The sequence below is a fragment of the Cervus elaphus genome, chromosome 31 (assembly GCF_910594005.1).
Source record: "Cervus elaphus chromosome 31, mCerEla1.1, whole genome shotgun sequence".
NCBI lineage: Eukaryota > Metazoa > Chordata > Mammalia > Artiodactyla > Cervidae > Cervus > Cervus elaphus.
The window spans coordinates 49,303,803-49,326,106 of record NC_057845.1 but is presented as its reverse complement, the minus strand read 5'-3'; positions in this window follow the sequence as shown (position 1 = coordinate 49,326,106).

Genomic DNA, 22,304 nt, shown 5'->3' with positions numbered 1-22,304 from the left:
CTACTAGTACAAAGTAGGGTTTTAACTGGCAAGGTTGTATTGTTCATCAGTCTCTGGTAACCGCCCAGCTGAGGTGGGATTTATGTCTTTTTTAACTTATTGATTTATTTAATTGGCTGTTCTGGGTCTTGGTTGTGGCCCTCAGGATCTTTAATCTTCGTTGTGGCATATAGGTTCTTTAGTTGCAGCATGTGAATGCTTAGTTTCAGCTTGTGGGATCTAGTTTCTTGACCAGAGATCAAACCTGGGCCCGCTGCATTGGGAGCACAAAGTCTTGGCCACTGGACCATCAGGGAAGTCCCAGAATTTATGTCTTGATATGCATTTATTTTGCTGTGTATTTCCTTAGTTGGATCTTAGGATATTGTTCATAGCCTCCTCTCTCCACCCTCCCCTTTCTATAGTAAGGTCCAAACTTGTGTTTTCTTAATTGATTCATCACATAAATACTATATGTATACGTATAAACTTCAATTGAAATTGGGATATGGTGTGTATTTTAGATCAACCGCATGTGAATAGATAGATAATAGATAGGCAGACAAGCTGTGGAAAGTATGGACTCTCCATCACTTCTAAGAGTCAGTCAGGGGCTCATGTTCTACCCTGAATGGGAAGAACTGGTGATTGTAGTAACTCCTTTGGGAAAGAGGATTATTTACCTATAAGGCAGTTGGGAAGTATTTATAGGTTGATAATGTAGGGTCATTTACTCCAGAAAAGAACTGACTGAACAGATATGGCATTATAAACTATCTAATTAAAGTAATTATAGATAAGAGAGAAGGCCTCATAATTTATATTTAGACTATAATATGGTCTAAAGAAAGAAAATGGACAAAGAAAATGGATATGCGTTATTAGCACAACACACACACACACACACACACACACACACACAATCATGTATTTAACTTTTGTTGCACTAGATCCTGTAAGACTTGCTAGGATTAAGTAACTGTCATAAAGCATACTCATATGCTTTTATGGACCTAGGAAAATATTGTTAAAGGTTTAGTTCCTACATGAGGAAAACTAAAAATCTCATTAAAGGATGTAAAACAAATATCTCAGCAAATGGAAAGACGAATCAGGTTTTACATGAGATATACTAAAATAGAAAATTTTATGCTTCTAAAACAAATGTGGGCTTAATTTAATATCAATCAGAATCCCAGCTGGAAATTTTTGAATATGTAAAAAAATTGCCTTACAATTTGTATACAGAATAGGTTTTACAGATCTCTCTCACCTCTCTCCACATACACAAGAATAGTAAGAGATAGCATAACCATAGAAAACCCTGTAAGATACTGATATTCAACTATTATTTTATCAGCATGACACAAATCTGTAGAAGAAAAAAGGTGTCTAGAAATGAATTGTAGTATATAATAGAGGGTTTTATATTTGACAAAGGTAGTATTTCCTTTCACACAGAAGAGATGTATCATTAATAATCAGCCCTGGCACAATCAATGATCTATTTGCATTTTATACCATATGCAAAAAAATTTTTTTTTCAGTTGAATTGAAGATTTCTTTGTAAACAGTTAAAAAAATAAGTTTTGCAAACATCTAGGAGACTACTACGTGTACAAGAGCTAACAGCAAGTATGACCTTTTTAACTAATACTGAAAACTCAGAAGCCATAAGAGATAAGATATATAAATTTGTAGCAAAATATAACACAGACAAAATCCAAAGATGTGTAATAGGTTTTGAAAGAAGAGTATGTGTACTGAAGAATACTGACAGTGTGGTCTCTATAACACACACAGGACACTGAAAAATTTGTCAAGATGAGAAGAGTATCTCAATAATAGTCAACTCACAGAGATCATCTTTGAGTGATCAAGTATATGAAAATAATGCTCTGTTAACTTTTTATGCAAAAATAAAATAACTAAGAGACACCACATGACAGCTGTGAGCCCGACAATAATTTGAAAGGGTGATAACTTGATGGGCAAGTGTAAAACCTAAAGTATTAAAAACATTTTGGAGTGCAATGTCTCTTAAAATTAAAAATACATATACCCTCTGACACAGAGACCCCTCTTCTTGTTAGCCCAGCCATGAAACAAACCACCAATAGGAAGGATATTTATTGCAGTGCGTCCACAGTAGCCAAATTCTACATAGGAAGCGATGGCTCTTCAATAGGAGAGTGAATGATAATATGATAAATACATATGACTCTTCTGTAGCCATTAAAAGTAAAACAAACACATAAGAGGCTTCCCATGTGGCTCTAGCAGCAAAGATCTCGCCTGCCAATGCAAAAGATGTAAGAGATGAGGGTTCAATCCCTGGGTCAGGAAGATCCCCTGGAGGAGGAAATGGCTACACACTCTAGTATTCTTGCCTAGAAAATTCCATGGCCAGAGGAGTCTGGCGGGCTACAGGCAATGGGGCCACAAAGAGTCGGATATGACTGAACACACACAAACGCACACACACAACCAGAAGAAACATAGTTCCTTCCCAGAAGAAGCTTAAAAATTCATGGAGGATCTAAAACTCACATTTATTAAAATTAAGTCGATGTGTTTCAGCCTTGACCCAATATGGTTGCTTAAATCAATTGTAGGTTGGAGAGTTAAGGAGAGGTTTATTTAAAAGAGCCCATTACACCAGGTAGAGGGGAAATCAAAGATCTGAAAACGAAGTGCAGAAGTATTCAGCATTTCTAGCACTTACCTCATTTCTGGTGCTCAGGCCTATCTCAGTCCTGTCTAACTCAACAGGAAAGGACCACAGCTCAACTAGTGAAGTATGGTTCTAAGCGTGATACACAACTGTATCTCAAATGATAGGAATCCTGAGGATAGCATCTAAGCTTTCTGCTTGAAGTAAACCCACTTAATTTACTAAAGTGCTCTGCCAATCCTTAGCTTTGTCCTGATTCTTATTTATGTACACAGACATAATAGTTTTTAAGAGCTTCTGAAATATTGCTTGATTATACTGGACTTTATAGCTTGCATTTCTATAGCATGAAACGATAAGGGCCTTGAGAAAGTGGCCATGTGTTCAATAATAACAACCACCAACCATCCACTCCCTCCCTCCTGGCTTCCAGAACTTGCAGTTTTCTTCACTTGGACATATTTCAACAGAGCATTAGTTCCTTCCTCATAATGCAACATAGTGCCTGTGGTATACTAGGCATGTAATAAATATTTGTTGAATAAAGAATGAAAATATGAATAAATATGGAGCTTATTCTACTGTATTCATTGTTCAGTTTGACTGTTCTGCCCAGCAGCACAGTAGCTTCCTCAAGAGGAGCACCTCAGAAGAGCCCTGGGTTCCCTTCCCTCATTCCTGCCTCCTTTCTGTCACTTCACCTTCTTCTGGCTGGCCCTCCCTTTTCTCTCCCACCACCTATCTCCTGCTCCGATGATCCCAGTTCCTCATTCTGATTGCTCAGCTTCCTGATCTCACTTCTGCCTTCTTGACTTGACATACTGTAGCATGCTCGGTTGCTCAGTCACGTCCAGCTCTTTGTGACCCCATGGAGCCCGTGAGGCTCCTCTGTCCACGGGATTTTGCAGACAAGAATACTGGAGTTGCTACTTGTAATGACTTTTTTCTGATTGGTGATTTTTGGTGCACCCTCTCCTGCTGTCCTTCCCTTGAAGTAACCTTCAATTCACCAGAACAATAGAACCCGGTCAGCTGTAACTTAAGAATGAGCTCAGGGTTTAAACAGGTGATTTCTCCTGTTTCTTACCTTCTTCAACGTGCTGCTTCCAGAGGCTTTCTCCAAGTTATAATACTTGACTCTCAGTTATTGGCTCTTCATTTTAAATAGCAATTCTTATCCAATCAAAGCTTTGAAATTTCATATTAACCCTCTATGATCTTACCATTTTACATTAAGGAAATAACTCCTATTACTCCCAAACTAGAAAGATCTTAGAAAGTTACCCACAGTGATGATATGCAATGTACAACTTCAGAGAGAGAGAAAGAATGCTTTTGACTTTCTACAAGACTTCTTTGGATATTTTCTGATAGTAAGAAGAGGGGAAACAGAATTAACCAAAAAATGTTTACGAATACCTTATAGAGGAACACTGCATAACCGTGTTAGCAATGTTATAGTATAAATAGTGTTAAAGCAGATAAATGTGCTCTTGGCACACTTATGGTGTAAATCTTAGTAACTTTTTATGTGTTTTGTTTACATGTTTCTGTTTTCTATGTCATTGCCAAATCCACCGATCTTTCAAACTTGCACACACACACAAATCAGGTAAATACATCTGAGGAATAGTAGGTTTAGTAAAACTCCAGTTATTTTCACTTACCTGTACACATTCCAGTCGCATTTATCTCTCTCTAGTCTCAGAAACTAAATGTCAACATGAAATAGATGGGGTTGGTTCTTGTTAGGGTTTGGTAGAATTCTTCTTTATTTCAGACAGTCCCAAAGAAAAAGGTTCAGAACTTTTGCTGGGTCTTTGGAACATGACTTCACATTTGAAAAACCTGAATGAATTTAGAAACAATACTGATTCCCAACTCTACCTGGAATAACAACAACAAAAAACTCTGACTTGTAGAGGAGGCAGTATATTTGTAAACACCTCCGTGGTGATTCCAGCGTACAAAGTTCAGAACTGCTGATTTAGAATGTGGTGTTGTGCAATCATTTTCTTTGTTTTAGTTGAACAAAGACAATTTAGGCAAGATAGATTATTTTTATATAGTCCTAGAAAAAAAGAGTATGCAAAACAAGAAAATACTTCAGTAGGGCCAAGTAAGTGAGGCAAAGGGTTATTATTTTATAACTTGATAGACTACTGTTGAAGTATAAACCTGTCTAGGTTAGAATTCACTTTGAGGTTCATAGAACTTGCTGCAAAATAAACACATAGGCTTTCTCCTGGCAACACACTTTCCCCAAACTCTCAATTACATTCTACACTTGCTGTTTCCTGAAGATAATGCTGTTTTTTTTTTATTATTTTCTGTTTAATGTTAATTACTTTTGTATATTAGAATTATAGTACATTTTAGAATCCAGTGAGTATATTAGTGTCTTAGAATATCAACATGTCTTCCAACTTGTCCTTCATTATTACAAAGCTAGCTAAAAAACAGGTCTAAAATAAACACAGCAAAATGATGTACTTCTCATCCACTGAAATATACTTTTCTGATAAACAGAAGGAAATTAATCAAGAATTTAATTCAGTTAAGCAGGAGATTCCAAAATCTTTACATAGAATTTCAAGTCCTTGTATATAGGTCAATGACATTTGCAGAGTATGCATAGATGCTTAGCACTGTAATAGGAACCTAAAGTATAAAGTTGAGATTAGACATGACTTATGCCCTGAGAATTTTATAATCTTTCAAAAAAGACGAGATAGGTTCGTATTCAGTGAATATGAATACATACAAAGAAATGTTCTGACAGAAAGAGATAAGGAATGGATTGTGCAGATCAAAGAATGAGCTACAGTTAATTGAGGGAAATTTCCCTTGAGATGCTTTCCTGAAATGGGCTCTGAACTTCAATTTAAAGTGAGGGATATGGTTTATAGGACAGGAATGCTGAGACTGTTCCTTGTATACGTGATAAATTAAATGAAAGGGCTAAGGAGTGAATAAAGTGAGGTGGCAGGAAAAAAAAAAAAATGAAAGAAAGAAAGCTCCTGGATGTCTGTAATGTCTGTGAAAAGGGACATATTGCATCTTGCTCAGCATTTTAAAATTAGCAATTTACTGATAGTTTTCCAAATTAAATGATTTATACAAACATTTATGGATGGAGAAATATGTTTCTCTGATTATAAAAATGCTATAATTTCTCCTATTTTAAAATTTAAGTAGCCTTTATACATGAAATATTCTTATTATACCTCTTTTTTTTTTCTTTTTTTTTTTTAATTTTTTTATTAGTTGGAGGCTAATTACTTCACAACATTTCAGTGGGTTTTGTCATACATTGATAAGAATCAGCCATATTATTATACCTCTTATGTTATAAATATTGTTACCTTCTGTTGAATTATTCTAAAGTTGGCTCCCTTGTGACAGACACGTTTATCCTCATGAAATATCCATGATCTTTTCCATATTTTTCAGCCCCCTTGAGGATAAGTGGGCCCATTTAACTAGTTTTTGGCATGTAGGCTGTGTGTAGCATTGATGTATATAACTTTCCTGCCAAGGCATTTGAGTTGGTATGTTCCCTCAAGTTCACTCTTCCCCAACTCATCATCTAGAAGCTGATGCAGACAAAGATTCAAGCAGTATGGATCTCTGGGTCACTATTTGGATAGGAGCTGCCAAGAAATGTCATCACACTGTAGTAAACTTGATTAGATTATGCCACCGAGATTTTGGTCTCTTTCCCTAATAAAGCCTACGCTAACCTCATTATGTACCCTCCAAGTTTTTTGCATGTATAATCTTTTATTTTAGAAGTGATTAATTTCAAGAAAGTGGTGGTAACAGGAGAGATAGGAAAAGCAAAGTAGCATTGCAATTAAAGACTCATGTTCTGGCTATAAATCCTTTCTCCCTTGAAATAAACTTATACATACTGTGTCAGATTAAACTGCCTTTGTCTTTATGCAGTTTAGCTAGAATAAGGCAACATCTTTCTTTGGGGTTTCTAAAGAGGATGCTATTTATTCATAGAGTTGTACTTGGGCAACAGAGTCAACCTACTTCAATTTCTTGTTGGTTGAATTGCTCTCAATTTTTCTATTTGTATTTATCTTCTTTAAATTAAGACTAAGATCATATCTGTTCACTGAACTTCAGCTGAGAGTTAGCTCTAGCCAGAGAACTCAAATATGCTTTAGAACTTGCCTTACTCACCCTTGTAATTGTTAAGACATCTGTGAGGAAAATAAGACTTTTAGGGAATTAGGGAAGGATATATTTTTATAGGGGCTAATTAGAGCTTAATGAAATTGAAACAAATGTTATTCTTAAATGAAATCAGTTTCATGAAGCCTCTGCCACTTCAACCCTTCACCTTGTATGTCTATTCTTAATCCTTAGTAGAAAAGTGAATCTGGTGATGTCATGGTGCCTGAAATGAGTTGGCTGCAAGCTCTAAGAACTCTTGTTCAGTAGATAGCAGTCAAAAGTCTTATTCACATTAATGGCATTTTATTGTTGTTGTTGTTGTTTTTAATTTGAAAGAAAGCAATGCCCTTCTTAACTTTCACTTCATTCTTTAATGATAATAATGGTATACGCAAAACAGAGTCAGGCAAATTTCCAGTGATCGTCCTTATTTAAAATGACAAATTGCAGACTGTATTAAAAGGGCTTTTGAAATTTTTAAGAACTGCAGCACACTTGGCTGCCGTTTTCCCTTTCTCTTGCCCCCGCCCCGCCAAGTCATGCTAAAGGGCATACAGGATCTTAGTTCCCTGACCAGGGATCGAACCTGAGCCCCTGCATTGGAAGTGTGGCTGGAAGGGTAGAGTCTTAATCACTGGACCACCAGGAAATTCTATTTTTTAAATATATCAATCTTATCATCAAAAATGTTTCCAAAATAAAAATATAATATTTGTATATTTGTAATAAAGGACATGGTTTTTAAAGACCGTTCCTCTATGTACAACATAGTTGATACTTGTGTGTAGAAATAAGTATCTGAAAATACTGAGTACAGTCAAACTTTAAAGACCAAAACAGATGTGAAGGGAAATGGTAAACAATAGTAAAAATATTTTCATTTTAACAGAGATTTTGAGTTTCCCTAAAGCAGCCATATTTGTAATTTTTGCATAATCTTCAAATACTATTCCTGTGTTTAGACATAGAATGAATTTTATCAGTGTAAATATGGTTTGGGCCATACCTAAAGAGTGGTAAAATATATATATTTACAAATTCTTACTATCTGGAATATAGTTGAGAACTAGAAGACAAACAAAATATAAAATGATGTTATGTGTTGATGTTTTAGTAGGTCATCTTTTTTCTCAGACGTAGCAGTTGAGGTGAATTTAAACGGAAGGGAAGACAAGGCTGTAGGACTATGTAACCAGCAAATACGGGACATTGACTTTGGATCCAGATAAACCCAAGTTCAAATCTCAGATTTACCCCTTGCTAACTGGGGATGTAGTGAATTGAATTGAAATTGAACAATGTGCATGTATATTGTGCATAACCTCAGACTCACACTGTACTCTAAAATGGTAGCCATCTTTTATATACGTATTCTACAAATGTTTAGTAAGAACTTACTATATGCCAAAGACCATGCTCATTCACAGATAAATGAGAGAGAGAATTCTAGTTTAAAGTCTAGTAGAGGATCATTGTGACTGACCCCAGTGAAGCAACACATAGTCAATCATGACTTCTATAAGCATACAATTTAACGACAAAAAGGTACAATAGAGAGAAAAAACATTAAGCAACTTCAAATACAAAGAAATCCAAGAAGCTGATGTAATTTAGGGAAGGGGAAAATATCCTAGTATATCTCAGCATTTGTGAGATTATGGCTATTTTCAACAGCCAATGTAATGATCTTGAATCATTAAGAGTGGTTAATAGCATAGAGATATTAACAAAGTATTTAATTGTTTGAAAAACTATATCATACAATTTTATAATGTAAAGTGACTGATAAAAGGTAAAAGCTTATTTTTGTGTAATACTATGTGGAATACTGCATCTATTTTTGATAACACAGTATAGATATATTAAGCAACAATAAGAATATACATTTAGCTAAAGCACTGTAGGTACTATAGGAGATAGAGAGGTAATGCAGACACTATCCTATATTTAAATGCTTTTAACAAGTTTTCTTTCTGACTATGCCATGTATCATCATAGGAGTCTTTGCATCTCCCTACAAGATGGTCCACAGCTGCCCATTGCTCTCCAACAAGTTAACAAAAATGTCCTGATAAGGAAAAGCTTTTCTTTCCCTTATTAGTACTTCAAGTTCCTTTTAGTCAATAAGAATAATACCAAAGAGTCTTGACAAGGTATAAATTCAAACTTGTCTGCCACAGAAGAACAACATCTTGAGACAGTCACAAACAGTTTTGTTCTTTTCTTCATTTGGGAAAATACATCAGGTCCAGGTTTATACTGTCTTTTTCCCTTAGAAGACAGTGATATCTTGAACCAGAAAGTCACCAGAGTAGGATATTATCAACCAAAAATTTTAAAATGATTCTAAATTAATGGCTTCTGCAACAGACAAAGGATTAATCTCAAAAATATACAAGCAACTCCTGCAGCCTCAATTCCAGAAAAATAAATGACCCAATCAAAAAATGGGCCAAAGAACTAAACAGACATTTCTCCAAAGACATACAGATGGCTAACAAACACATGAAAAGATGCTCAACATCACTCATTGTCAGAGAAATGCAAATCAAAACCACAATGAGGTACCATTACACGCCAGTCAGGATGGCTGCTATCCAAAAGTCTACAAGCAATAAGTGCTGGAGAGGGTGTGGAGAAAAGGGAACCCTCTTACACTGTTGGTGGGAATGCAAACTAGTACAGCCGCAATGGAGAACAGTGTGGAGATTCCTTAAAAAACTGGAAATAGAACTGCCATATGACCCAGCAATCCCACTCCTGGGCATACACACCGAGGAAACCAGATCTGAAAGAGACACATGCACCCCAATGTTCATTGCAGCACTGTTTATAATAGCCAGGACATGGAAGCAACCTAGATGCCCATCAGCAGACGAATGGATAAGGAAGCTGTGGTACATATACACCATGGAATATTACTCAGCCGTTAAAAAGAATTTATTTGAATCAGTTCTAATGAGATGGATGAAACTGGAGCCCCTTATACAGAGTGAAGTAAGCCAGAAAGATAAAGAACATTACAGCATACTAACACATATATATGGAATTTAGAAAGATGGTAATGATAACCCTATATGCAAAACAGAAAAAGAGACACAGAAATAGAGAACAGACTTTTGGACTCTGTGGGAGAAGGCGAGGGTGGGATGTTTCAAGAGAACAGCATCGAAACATGTATATTATCAAGGGTGAAACAGATCACCAGCCCAGGTTGGATGCATGAGACAAATGCTCGGGCCTGGTGCACTGGGAAGACCTAGAGGAATTGGGTAGAGAGGGAGGTGGGAGGGGGGCTCGGGATGGGGAATACATGTAAATCCATGGCTGATTCATGTCAATGTATGACAAAACCCACTACAATATTGTAAAGTAATTAGCCTCCAACTAATAAAAATAAATGGAAAAAAAATAAAATAAATTAACTGCATCTGGTGTGTTAATATTCTTGCTGTACCTGAGAGGGTGGGGCTCAACCTGAGTATGCTTTTTAAGCTGTTATAGTATTTCTGTTCCTGTTGAAGTTTGCCACATGTTGATAGGAAAACAAAAACAAAAACAAAAACAAAACAGTAGATGAAAAATAAAGAACAAATATGTAGCTTTAATTTATTTCGTTATCTCAGTAATTCCAGGCTGTGGTATGTTAGTAATTCCAAACAGACTAATAATTGAAGGAAAGAGGTTTCTCTTCAAGTATTTTTCATTTTGTAAATCATGGCTGAGACGAGTTCAGAGGCTTAAAGGATGTATTTCTTTAAATATTTACTGAGGAGAAAAAATATTTGTCAGATTTCCTTCTTATCACCCAAGATCCCTGAGGACTTCCTATATGGCAAACTTTTCTACAGAAAGAATTTCATGCCATCATTAGCTTTTGTAGATGCAAACACTTTATGGGAATTTCTGAGTGAGAAGGAACACTGCATCACAGAAAGACTGCTTAGACATGAGGGCTAATTCTTAATTCCAAGCATATCATGACATGTTATATGACAACAGTTTCACTTGAATTTATAGCAGGTGGTTTACTATATATTTCATTTCTTTTAAAGCAATAAGCCGTGTCCATGTTCAAAGTAAGAAAATAAGCCAGCATTTCAAAACCATCAGTGTTCCCAAATAGACTTTAATGTTTCTCTGTACTGGAAAGAATTTGCATAATCATTTGACATTGGTCTTTTAAAATAGCATGCAAATGCTAGGTCGCTTCAGTCATGTCTGACTCTTTGGCACCCTATGGAATATAGTCCTCCAGGCACCTCTGTCCATAGGATTCTCCAGGCAAGAATACTGAGAGGGTTTCCATGCCCTCTTCCAGGGAATCTACCCAACCCAGGGATCAAACCCACATCTCTTACATCTCCTGCATTAGCAGGCAGGTTCCTTACCACCAGCGCCACCTGTTGCTCAGTCTCTCAGCCCTGTCCGGCTCTTTGCAACCCCATGGACTGCCTCACACAAGACTTTCCTGTCCTTTACCACTTGCCAGGGCTTGCTCAAACTCATGGCTATTGAGTCAGTGATGCCATCCAACCATACCATCCTCTGTTGTTCCCTTCTCCCCCTGCCTTCGATCTTTCCCAGCATCAGAGTCTTTTCCAATGAGTCAGCTCTTCACATTACATGGCCCAAGTACTGGAGTTTCAGCTTCAACATCAGTCCTTAAAATGAGTATTCAGGGTTGATTTCCTTTTGGATTGACTGACTTGATCTATTTGTATTCCAAGGGAATCTCAGAAGTCTTCTCCAACACCACAGTTCAAAAACATCAGTTCTTCAGCACTCAGCCTGCTTTATGGCCCAACTCTCACATCCATACACGACTACTGGAAAAAAACATAGCTTTGACTATACGGATCTTTGTTGTCAAAGTAATGTCACTGTCTGGGTTTGTCATAGATTTTCTTCCAAGGAGCAAGGGCCTTTTTAATTTCATGGCTTCAGTCCACCTGTGGTTATTTTGGAGCCCAAGAAAATAAAGTCTGTCACTGTCTCCATTATTTCCTCATCTATTTGCCATGAAGTGATGGGACCGGATGCCATGATCTTTGTTTTCTGAATGTTGAGTTTTAAGCCAGCTTTTTCACTCTTCTCTTTCACCTTCATCAAGAGACTCTTTAGTTCCTCTTCACTTTCTGCCATAAGGTGGGTGAATCTTATGCTGAAAGTGAAAGTGGAATCTGAAAGCGAAAGTCTGTGAAAGTGAAAGTCACTCAGTCGTGTCCAACTCTTTGTGACCCCATGGACTATACAGTCCATGGAATTTTCCAGGCTAGAATACTGGAGTGGGTAGCCTTTCCCTTCTCCAGGGGATCTTCCCAACCCAAGGATTGAATCCAGGTCTCCCACATTGCAGGCAGATTCTTTAGCAGCTGAGTCACAGTGCATATCTGAGGTTACTGATATTTCTCCCAGCAATCTTGATCCCAGCTTGTGCTTCATACAGCATGGCATTTCACATGAAGTACGCTGCATGTAAGTTGAATAAGCAGGGTGACAATATACAGTCTTGATGTACTCCTTTCTCAATTTGGAACCAGTCCATTGTTCCATGTCCAGTTCTGTTTCTTTTAGACCTGCATACGGTTTCCTCAGATGGCAGGTGAGATGCTCTGGTATTCCCATCTCTTTAAGGACTTTCCACAGTTTGTTGCGATCCACACAGTCAAAGACTTTACTGTAGTCAATGAAGCAGAAGTAGATGTTTTTTCCTGGAATTCTCATGCTTTCTCTATGATCCAAAGGATGTTAATTTGATCACTGGTTCCTCTGCCTTTTCTAAATCCAGCTTGAATATCTGGAAGTTCCGGGTTCACATACTGTTGAAGCCTAGCTTGCAATTGTAGAGTAGTTTGAACAATCTTTGGCATAGCCTTTCTTTGGGATTTGAACGAAAACTGAGCTTTTCCACTCCTATGGCCACTGCTGAGTTTTCCAAATTTGCTGGCATATTGAGTGCAGCACTTTCACAGCATCATCTTTTAGGGTTTGAAATAGCTCAGTTGGAATTCTATCACCTCCTCTAGCTTTGTTCATAGCATTCCTAAGGCCCACTTGACTTCACGTTCCAGGATGTCTGGCTCTAGGTGAGTGGTCACACCATCGTGGTTATCTGGGCCATGAAGATCTTTTTGGTAGAGTTCTGTGGTATATTCTGGCCACCTCTTTTTAATGTCTTCTGCTTCTGTTAGGCCCATACCATGTCTGTCCTTTATTTTACTCATCTTTGCATGAAATATTCCCTTGGTATCTCTAATTTTCTTGAAGAGATCTCTAATCTTTCCCATTCTATTGTTTTCCTCTGTTTCTTTGCATTGATCACTTAGGAACCTGGGAAGCCCTAAAAGAAGCATGTCTATATATACTGGAGTGGGTAGCCATTTCCTTCTCCAGGGGATCTTCCTGACCCAGGAATCAAACCTGGGTCTCCCACATTGTGGGCAGATTTTTTACCATCTGAGCCACCAGGGAAGCCAGTATTTAAATGGTCCCACCATACCTATAGCATAACTTATGACTGCTCAAGCAATGTTATTATCTTTCAACACTGTGTCAAATTCCTATTCAAATAAATGAATGTTTCTAATTAACTTATTGTAACTTGATGGCTACTCCTGAGCAGCTAAGAAATAATTCACAAATGTTGAATTGAGAAAATTTTGAGTAGAGGAGTAATGAAGGAACTACTAGGCAACTTATCTTTTTAATCCAAGACTCCATTATCAACTGTGTGGGAAAATTCAGTAGTAAGCTACAGTACACACTTGTTTAGCTGCTAAGTTGTGTCTGACTCTTTGTGACTGTGTAAACTGCAGCCAACCAGGCTCCTCTATCCATGGAATTTTCCAGGCAAAAATACTGGAGTGGGTTGCCATTTCCTTCTCCAGGGGATCTTTCCAAGCCAGGGATTGAACCCTCATTCCCTGTTTAGTTGACAGATTCTTTACCACTGGGCCACCTGTGAACCCCTGTAAGGTACACACACATACACTTATTTGGAATATCCATAAGATTTATGTTCCCTCTTTTGTTTCTTCTTATCCCCAATTAAATTTATATTAAAAGAAAGTTATCATATGTTGGCTTTTATCCTTTTCTACTTTTCTAATTTGGGGAAAATCAGAAGTTGCTAAATTGATTGCTGCATTAGTAACGCGCTCCGGGGAGTCATGTCTCTAGTGACGAAAGCCACCCGCTGGCTGACATACTCTACCCATATCTCCAAATTTTCTTATTTGCATTCTTGTATTAAAAATTGCTTACGGATGTTCAAATCAGTGAATTAGGTGACAGTGATACATTTGTTGATTTATAAAAATGTTTCTTTTTCTCAGCAGTTTAGCATAGTTCCCAGTGTAAGTAGATGCTCAAAATGCTATAGAATATAAATAAAAGGATAAAGGAGCATTTAGCTACCTTATAAAGTGTACAGTTCAGTTTAGCATTGAAACAGCTATATGACTGCTCCTTCATGGATGCTGTATAGAGCACAGCGTCTGCTCATCTTAGGACTGGTTCCTGGACTGGAAGCAGGTACCACTAGACACCAAGTAAGCAGTGCCTGCCATCACTACCTTCTGTATTCCTCTTAGACTTCATGCGAATTTGTCTATAGCATTCTCGATGTCCTTAGGATTCAGATCCCTTCCTGGGAAGACTGAGAATACACCAGAATTGTTAAAGCCAAGGTGTCTCCAACTGAGAAGTGAGTGCTTTAATTTTAGAATAAAATTTTAAGTGTTTTAGGTATGCTAGATCACATAACAACAACAAGAAAATAATCTTCGTAATCTTTTTCATGAAACTTCAATGACATTAATACCAAAGCTTGGCAAAGACAGCCAAAAAGAAAAGAACAAAAAATAAATAAAGAACAAAAGAAAATGTCAAAACTCACAAATGCAAATACCAAGCAGAAATTTATAGTTGAAAATCAGTGAACAGAATCTAGAAGCAAAGTGAAGAATAGCACTATGATGGTAAAGCGTGTTGAGCTACTGATTCAATATTAAAATCTATTAACATAATTCAAACTATTAATAAAATCAGGAAAGCTGAATCTCCGCAGATGATGAAAAATTTTTGATAAAATTTAACATCCATTCTTTATTTAAAACATTAGAAACCTTCCAAATATAATCAGTAGGAAAGTAGCATGAATTTTATCACTATTACCATTTTACTTTGTTCCTAGTTGCTAATGAATGAAAGGAAGCAAAAAGGGGAGAAAGCAGCTAAGGAAACAGGAAACGTAGAGATAAAATCAGTACTTATTTTATATGATCATTTGTTTGGAAGAAAAAAGAATCAGTTATTAATAGTAAAATAAGTAAAGTGAGAAGACGATTGATACACAGGATCACATAGCTGCCATATATAGAGCAGCTACCACTTAAATTCTTTGTTGAAAAAAGCATTCACGTACCTTAGCAACAAAAAGGTAAAATATCTGAATAAACTCGGGAAGAAATGCATAGACTTTATGAAGACAAAGTTAAAATAAAAGTTAAGGACATGCAATAGTTTAACACATAGCAATTCATACAATATTCTAGAGTAGGAAGCTTAAATATCATAAAAATATCAATATCCCCTGGGTTAACTTATATATGTCATGCCAATCTTCTAGTCAAGACCTCTGTTTAAAAACGTCTGGAAGGGCCCATTTCCCCTAATGTAAATGAAAAGAGCATGTTTTTTAAGGCACATAAGTTGATTCTACAGTTTACTCAACACATAAGTGCCGCTGTGTGTTCAGTTGCTCAGTCATGTCTGACTCTTTGCAACCCCATGGCCTATGCCCTGCCAGGCTCCTCTGTTCATGGGGTTTTCCAGGCAGGAATACTGGAGTGGATAGCCATTTCCTTTTCCAGGGGATCTTCCCAACCCAGTGATTGAACCCGCATCTCCTGTATCTCCTGCATTGGCAGAAGGATTCTTTTATTACTACCTCTGAGCCACCTAGGAAGCTCCAATACATAAGAAGGAAGAGCCAATTAATTTTGAAAAGAAAAGTAAATTGTGCTATAAAGTTGTTAGAATTAAAGCAGAATGGTATTTGACATGTAAATAAACAGATCAGTAGAAAAAATTGGAACTACAGAAATAGATTTCAATATACATGAGACATTAGTGGATGATAAATGTGGCTCTTAATACACATGTGTTGTTGGGACAGCTAAGTAGCCATCTTAAAAAAGTACATAAAATAAATTCCAGGTGTATCAAAATGTAAACATTCAGAAGTTGACATATAAAAGTAACAGAGTAAAAGTAATAGAATAAATATTAAAAGATTTTAGATGGTCCTGTTTCAATATAAAACAAAATCTAGAAATAATTTTTCAAGTAATAAATTTAATTAAACACTTAATTTTCTGAAAAAGGAAGATGACAAAATTAGAGAGCACTCTTGCCTGGAAAATCCCATGGACGGAGGAGCCTGGTGGGCTGCAGTCCATGCCGTCTCGAAGAGTCGGACACTGAGCGACTTCACTTTCACTTTTCACTTTCATGCACTGGAGAAGGAAATGGCAACCCACTCCAGTGTTCTTGCCTGGAGAATCCCAGGGACAGGGGAGCCTGGTGGGCTGCCGTCTATGGGGTCACACAGAGTCGGACACGACTGAAGCGACTTAGCAGCAGCAGCAGCAGCAAAAACCAGGAAAACTATTTATAACTTTGTCATAGAAAAAGTAAAGACATTCTTTAATATATAGCAAGCCCTTACAAATAAGTAAAACCACGCAAACAACTCAGTAAAAGAGTAAAAGGTGACTACAGTACACAGAAAAGAAGGCATAGCTTCCACATACAGGAGAATATCCTCAAGCCCACTCATAAGAGAAATGCAAATTAAAAGCCACATAAAGATAATATTTTTCACCGAGGAGAAAGGTAAAGATAAAAAGGTTTAATAACTCTGTTTTATTAAGAACTTGGGAAAAGAAGTTCTCTTGCACTACTGGTGGGAGTGTAATTTTTATATCTCTATGGAAATACACTTTAGCACAATCTATAAAAATGTAATATGTATATCCCCTTTTGCCCCCAGAATTTCATATTTAGAAATTCATTCTACTGATAAACCCATGGAAATGACAGATATAGAGATAAATTTTTGTGGCATAATTTGTAATAGGAAAGGATTGGCAGTAATTTAAATGTCTATTAACAGGGAATTGGTTAAAAAAAATAACAGTATACCATACATGGAAGTCTATATGGCCACTTAAAAAAGCTGAGACAGAACTATATGTGCTCACGAGGAGTTATCTCTAAGATATATGATTTAATATATTTTTTAAAAAGCCAAGTTCAAATCAAAGCATTGTATCAAGGGATCCAAGTTTAAGACTGGCCATTTATTTATATCTCAGAAATTGGAAAGAACTTTGGTAAAAAAGATACAATGTAATAAGGGGAAATTTAAAGAAATCTAAGGTGACATTGGCATACTGTATTTCTTGGTGACATATTTCAGAGGCAACTTTGTTCCACAAACTGACTGACATTTTTCAGAGGCAGCTGAGTTCCACAAACTGACACTGAGTCAGAAACTCTGTTTAGCAACGCCTATTTTGGGTCTTCAGCCCACCACTGCCCACCCCTTAAAAAGAGCACCTGTATTGCTTATTATAAGTCATAACTCCAGTCCATGTGGCCAAGCCAGGATACTGTTTACACTGTTGAGACCTTTCTAGTTATTGAGCTAATGAAAAAGAGAAGGGTGAAGAAAGAATAAAGGAAATATACAGGTTCATCTACAATTTCAGCCCACAACTGCTAATGCGTGCAAAGTTGCTTCAGTCATATACAACTCTTCGTGACCCCATGGACTGTAGCCCACCGGACTCCTCTGTCCATGGGATTCTCCAGGCAAGAACACTGGAGTGGGTTCCAGTGCCCTCCTCCAGGAGATCTGCCTGACCCAGGGGCAGAAGCCATGTCTTCTGCATCTCCTGCATTGGCAGGCGGGTTCTTTACCACTAGCTCCGCCGATCAGGACTTACCTGTAGACAAGAGCCCCAGTATATACACTTGAATGTGAACCAGCTCTGGTTGGAGAAGCAGGACATGTAAGCAAATTATCAGTGGCTGGAGGTGAAGGCAAAAAAATGATCAGTGATTCTTACTGAGTAAACAAGAGGAAGTGTTTTTAAAAGTATGGATAAGTCCTGTGCTTGAGAAACAGAATATGCAGTTTAGCATTATTATTCAGTCCACACAGGAAGAAACCCAACACTTCTTGACTTATAGGCAACAAAGAGAATTCAGAATCTGTCTTATGACATATGAAAAGAAAGCATAATCTCTAAATAAATTTAAGTAAAATAGTAACTACTGCTCAGCGGGGAACAGTGTTTAATTTTCTGTCTGTCTGATACAAATACCACAGGTGCTGTGGACTCTGATATAGCTCAGGGAGTTTAATATTTAAGGCTCTATGCTTTCTCAAAGTTGAAATCAGTGTTTCTGTCTGTATTTCCCCCCACTGTAACCCCCGGTCCTTAAATCCTTATGCTGAGGTTCTACTCCATAGTTCTGTTTGGACAGTGAATTGGCCTTTCCAGACCTTGTAAGGAGAAGGGCTTGACTGGAAGAAGACTGGCAGCAGTTCAGTTTAACCACCTTTGATTTTTCTGAGTTAGTGCAGATAAGGGAGCCATCAGCTTGGGCACCAGGCTGCAGCCGCAGATCCGCGATTGAAGCAGAGATTACAGTAAATTAAGAATTTATCACTTGCAACAGGCTCTCCTTGCAGGACTTGTGGGCAAAGTCACAAACTGATTGAAGGGGTTTCTTTCTCTAATAATACTGAATATTTATATTTCTGAGGCTAAAAGGACAACTTAAAGATAAAACGTGTTGGTTTGCGAATTTAGGAGCTTCCCCAGGTGAAATCTGAAGCTGGCCCCCAAGTATGGAGGGCAAGGAGAAGCCATAGATAGAGGCAGCCTGCTCCGGATCAGTAGGTGGCAGGTTTAATAAGCAACAGAATTTATATTCAAGGCTAGTCTGGTCTTGGGTAACCACAAGATAAGTAGATCTCTGTACCCACCAGTTGAATCGCATATTCAGTCCAGATGGTCTCAACTACACCTTGCTTTCTCAAGGCTGTGTCCTTGAAAATGACTCCAGCTGTGGGAAGGGTGAACAGAAGGTACACTCCAAGTTCAAGGGTAGGGGTTGAGGAGCCTCAGATTCTCCAGATCCAGCTTGTAGGTCAACTGTCAGTCCTGTCCATCACCTCCTCCAACCCTCCACCCTTCCTTCTGGGGGCTACTATCTTACACATTCCCCATCCCCCGCACCCGCCGTCTACAATGTGCCCTAACTAGTCAGCCAGGGCTCCCATTAGCTTGGAAGTGGTTCATTGGGTGGTTATCTGGCTTCTCTGGAGGCAGATAACACAACAGCAATAGAAGCACATGCAAGACGAAACACAGATCAAAATAATGATTCCCAAAATAAGTAATAATTTTTTCCACCAAAATCCCCACGATCCTACCCATGAACCACTGGTTTATTTAAGTCCCCTGTGCTGGGTGTTGGATCACTCGGGGTGTTGTTCACTTGTGTCTTCTTGTGAGTTAATAGAAATGATACATCATCAGACTCATCAGATCTGAACACATAATGCTCAGTTTAGATAATGGCACTGGTGCCTTTTGTGAGATAGTAATACTGTCCAAGGCCACCGTATCTTGGAGGACAGCTTTTCTCATTGGAGACATCTGGTGTGCAGTAAAAACAGAATTTGCCAGCTATTATTTAAGGTTTGCTGGGTGAATTTAGAAAGGGCTTCTACGTGTGGTGTAATGTCCTGCAGGCCACAGTGGAAGGGACGCAGATGGTGGCCAAATGATTGAGCCACTTGATAACAGAACATGCTCATCTAGCCTTTAGGGGAAGTAGGTTGGCTTTTTTTTTTTTTTTTTTTACCATGGGATGGATTCTCCCCTGTAGCTAGGGAAAACCCAGGTTGGGTGCCGTGACCCAACCATACAGGTGGAAGCCAGGCCAAAGATTCATGCCACACGACCACTGGGGGCTGTTCAGGGCAACCCATTAACTTTCTGGGCCGTCTAAGCAGTCAGCGCCAAACCAGTCACCACCCTTTGATAGGACAGAAGACTGCACAGTGTTGCTGATATCCACCCCACCATCCCTGATGCAATTGGATTGGTTCCATTTAGAGTGATTTTTCTGTTCCCAGCATAGAGCTGCCGGGGTTCAAATATCCCTAACTCCAGGTGAGCTCCATGAACTCATCTCAGACCCGGATCTGACTAGAGCCACCCATGACTCTGATGGTGGTGTTTTTAGGACCTTTCCCATCAGCAGTTTGGTGGGCTGCCTGTGCAGTTTGTCAGAAAGAATCCCTATGCCCGGTGTTATTGGTAGTGTATGCCACAGGCCAGGCTTCCGGATCAGTATCAGTAGTATCAGGTGAATTAAGCCCTAGCTTTTCCTTGCTGCTGGTTTTGGGCCTTCCGATCCCCTCCCTGGAGTGGTGATGCCAACCATGGTAGTCCTGATGAGCCAGAGAAGGGCAGCTGCCCACATATCTATCAGCTGGATTGATGCCTCTGTGGGGCATCCAAGAAGGTCCCCTGTAGAAAGATATTTCCATCAGGTGCCCCGCTAATGACCAGATACCACAGGAACAGCGGCAGTCTAAGTTAAAAAAACAAACAAACCAGTATTTAGTAGGAACTTGTATGGGATAGTCTTCTTTCCCAAAAAAAAAATTACACTTGTGGCCTGATCCTTCGATGGGAATCTGACCTGGTTGTGTATACCACACACGTTGCCCAGGGAAGGCAGCACTGTCAAGAGTGAGCAGATGGACTGGGGGTAGGATATGCCAGATCAGGATCCCCACCTTCTCCCTCTTGGGACATTGCATTTCAGGTACAATGCATTTCAATAGATCTGGCTTGTAGCAGAAACAGTGGGATCCCAGTGGCATTTGAGTAGTTCTGTCTCACCCAGGAATTCGAAGTAACTCACACATCTCAGTGGGACATCCCATTGCAAATTTCAGTAGATAATACCTCTCCCAGGTGCTTTGGGGCTTAGTGTTCTCAGCCGCCACAGGGCATTGATTCACATTTAGAGTTGGGGCAATGGCTATCTCCTGAGGCTACTGTGTCTTTAAGATGCTGGGTTCTAGGCATGGTTTGTCAGTCTGGCACATGGGGCAATAGCCCTAATGACTGATTATTTAGTGTGTTAAAACCTGAGACAGCACTTTAGTTCTCCCAGCCAAGGTGGTCTTACCTGTTAGTGATTTAATCTGCTGCTTTAATATTTCATTGTTTCTTTCTACCAATCCTGTCACAGGGGAGATGGAATCTCCATTCAATATCAAATCCTTTTGCCCAGTCTTCATTTTTGAAATATGACCCTCAATTGCAGCCTGTTTGACGAGGGTATCTGTTCATGGTACTCAGCTTCTCTAATCCATGAAGAGTGGACGCCTGGTTTGCATAGCAGCAGGGGGAAGCTTGCATTAAGCCAGATGCAGTAACCATGCAAGCAAAGGCATATTTAGAACTCTTATACAGAGGGAGGGGGTCAGTGTAATCAGTTTCCTTACTTGTTGGGAGATGGCCCCATACTTTTTGGGCACTTGCCTTGGGCATTGTTAAGAGCAAATGGGAAATACTGTTATTGCATTAACCAAGTCAGTCTGTTTCAGGGGCAGTCCATCTTCCCTGGCAATAGAGTTGGTAGGGCTTGTACCCAAGCTAGAGAATCAGCTTCCCAATGGCCAGAGGGCGTCAGCATCTTATGAACTGAGACACAGAAGACGGTGAGCTACCTTAAGTTTCTGCAGAGGAACCCAAAAGTCTTCCCACATATCCTGACCCCACAATGGCTTATTCATGATCAGTCACTGCTTGGCTTTCATTGTCTAAGCCAGCCATAGGGTTGATTCTTTTAGAACAGCCCAACTGTCAATACAAAGAGTTACACATGTACACCCATGGCTGATTCATGTCAATGTATGGCAAAAACCACTACAATACTGTACAGTAATTAGCCTCCAATTAAAATAAGTAAATTAATTTTTTAAAAAATGCAAAGAGTTAACAGCCCGGATCAAAGACTGATTTTTAGCCAAACCTTGTTGAACCCAATAATGCTCCTGTTTCCATCCAGATGGTTTCAGCGTTGGGCTGAATGGTGACTGCAGTCCATATGGAACAATTGCCCCGTAGACCCACCAGTATAGCGGGCATCAGTGGGCGTTCCCCCCACTCCCTCTTTACAGGCTGCAGGGGCCTCTGCAGGAATGAAGGCAGGAGGATCTACGTGTTCCATGGGGCCTAGTGGAACCTGCATTTCTAGAGACAGTGGTTGGTGGGCAGGATGCTGCGGCAGGCAGGCCAGTCTGTCAACATGGGAGTGTGAGACATGGCAGAGGTGAGTGGGTGGAAGGCCTTCTCAA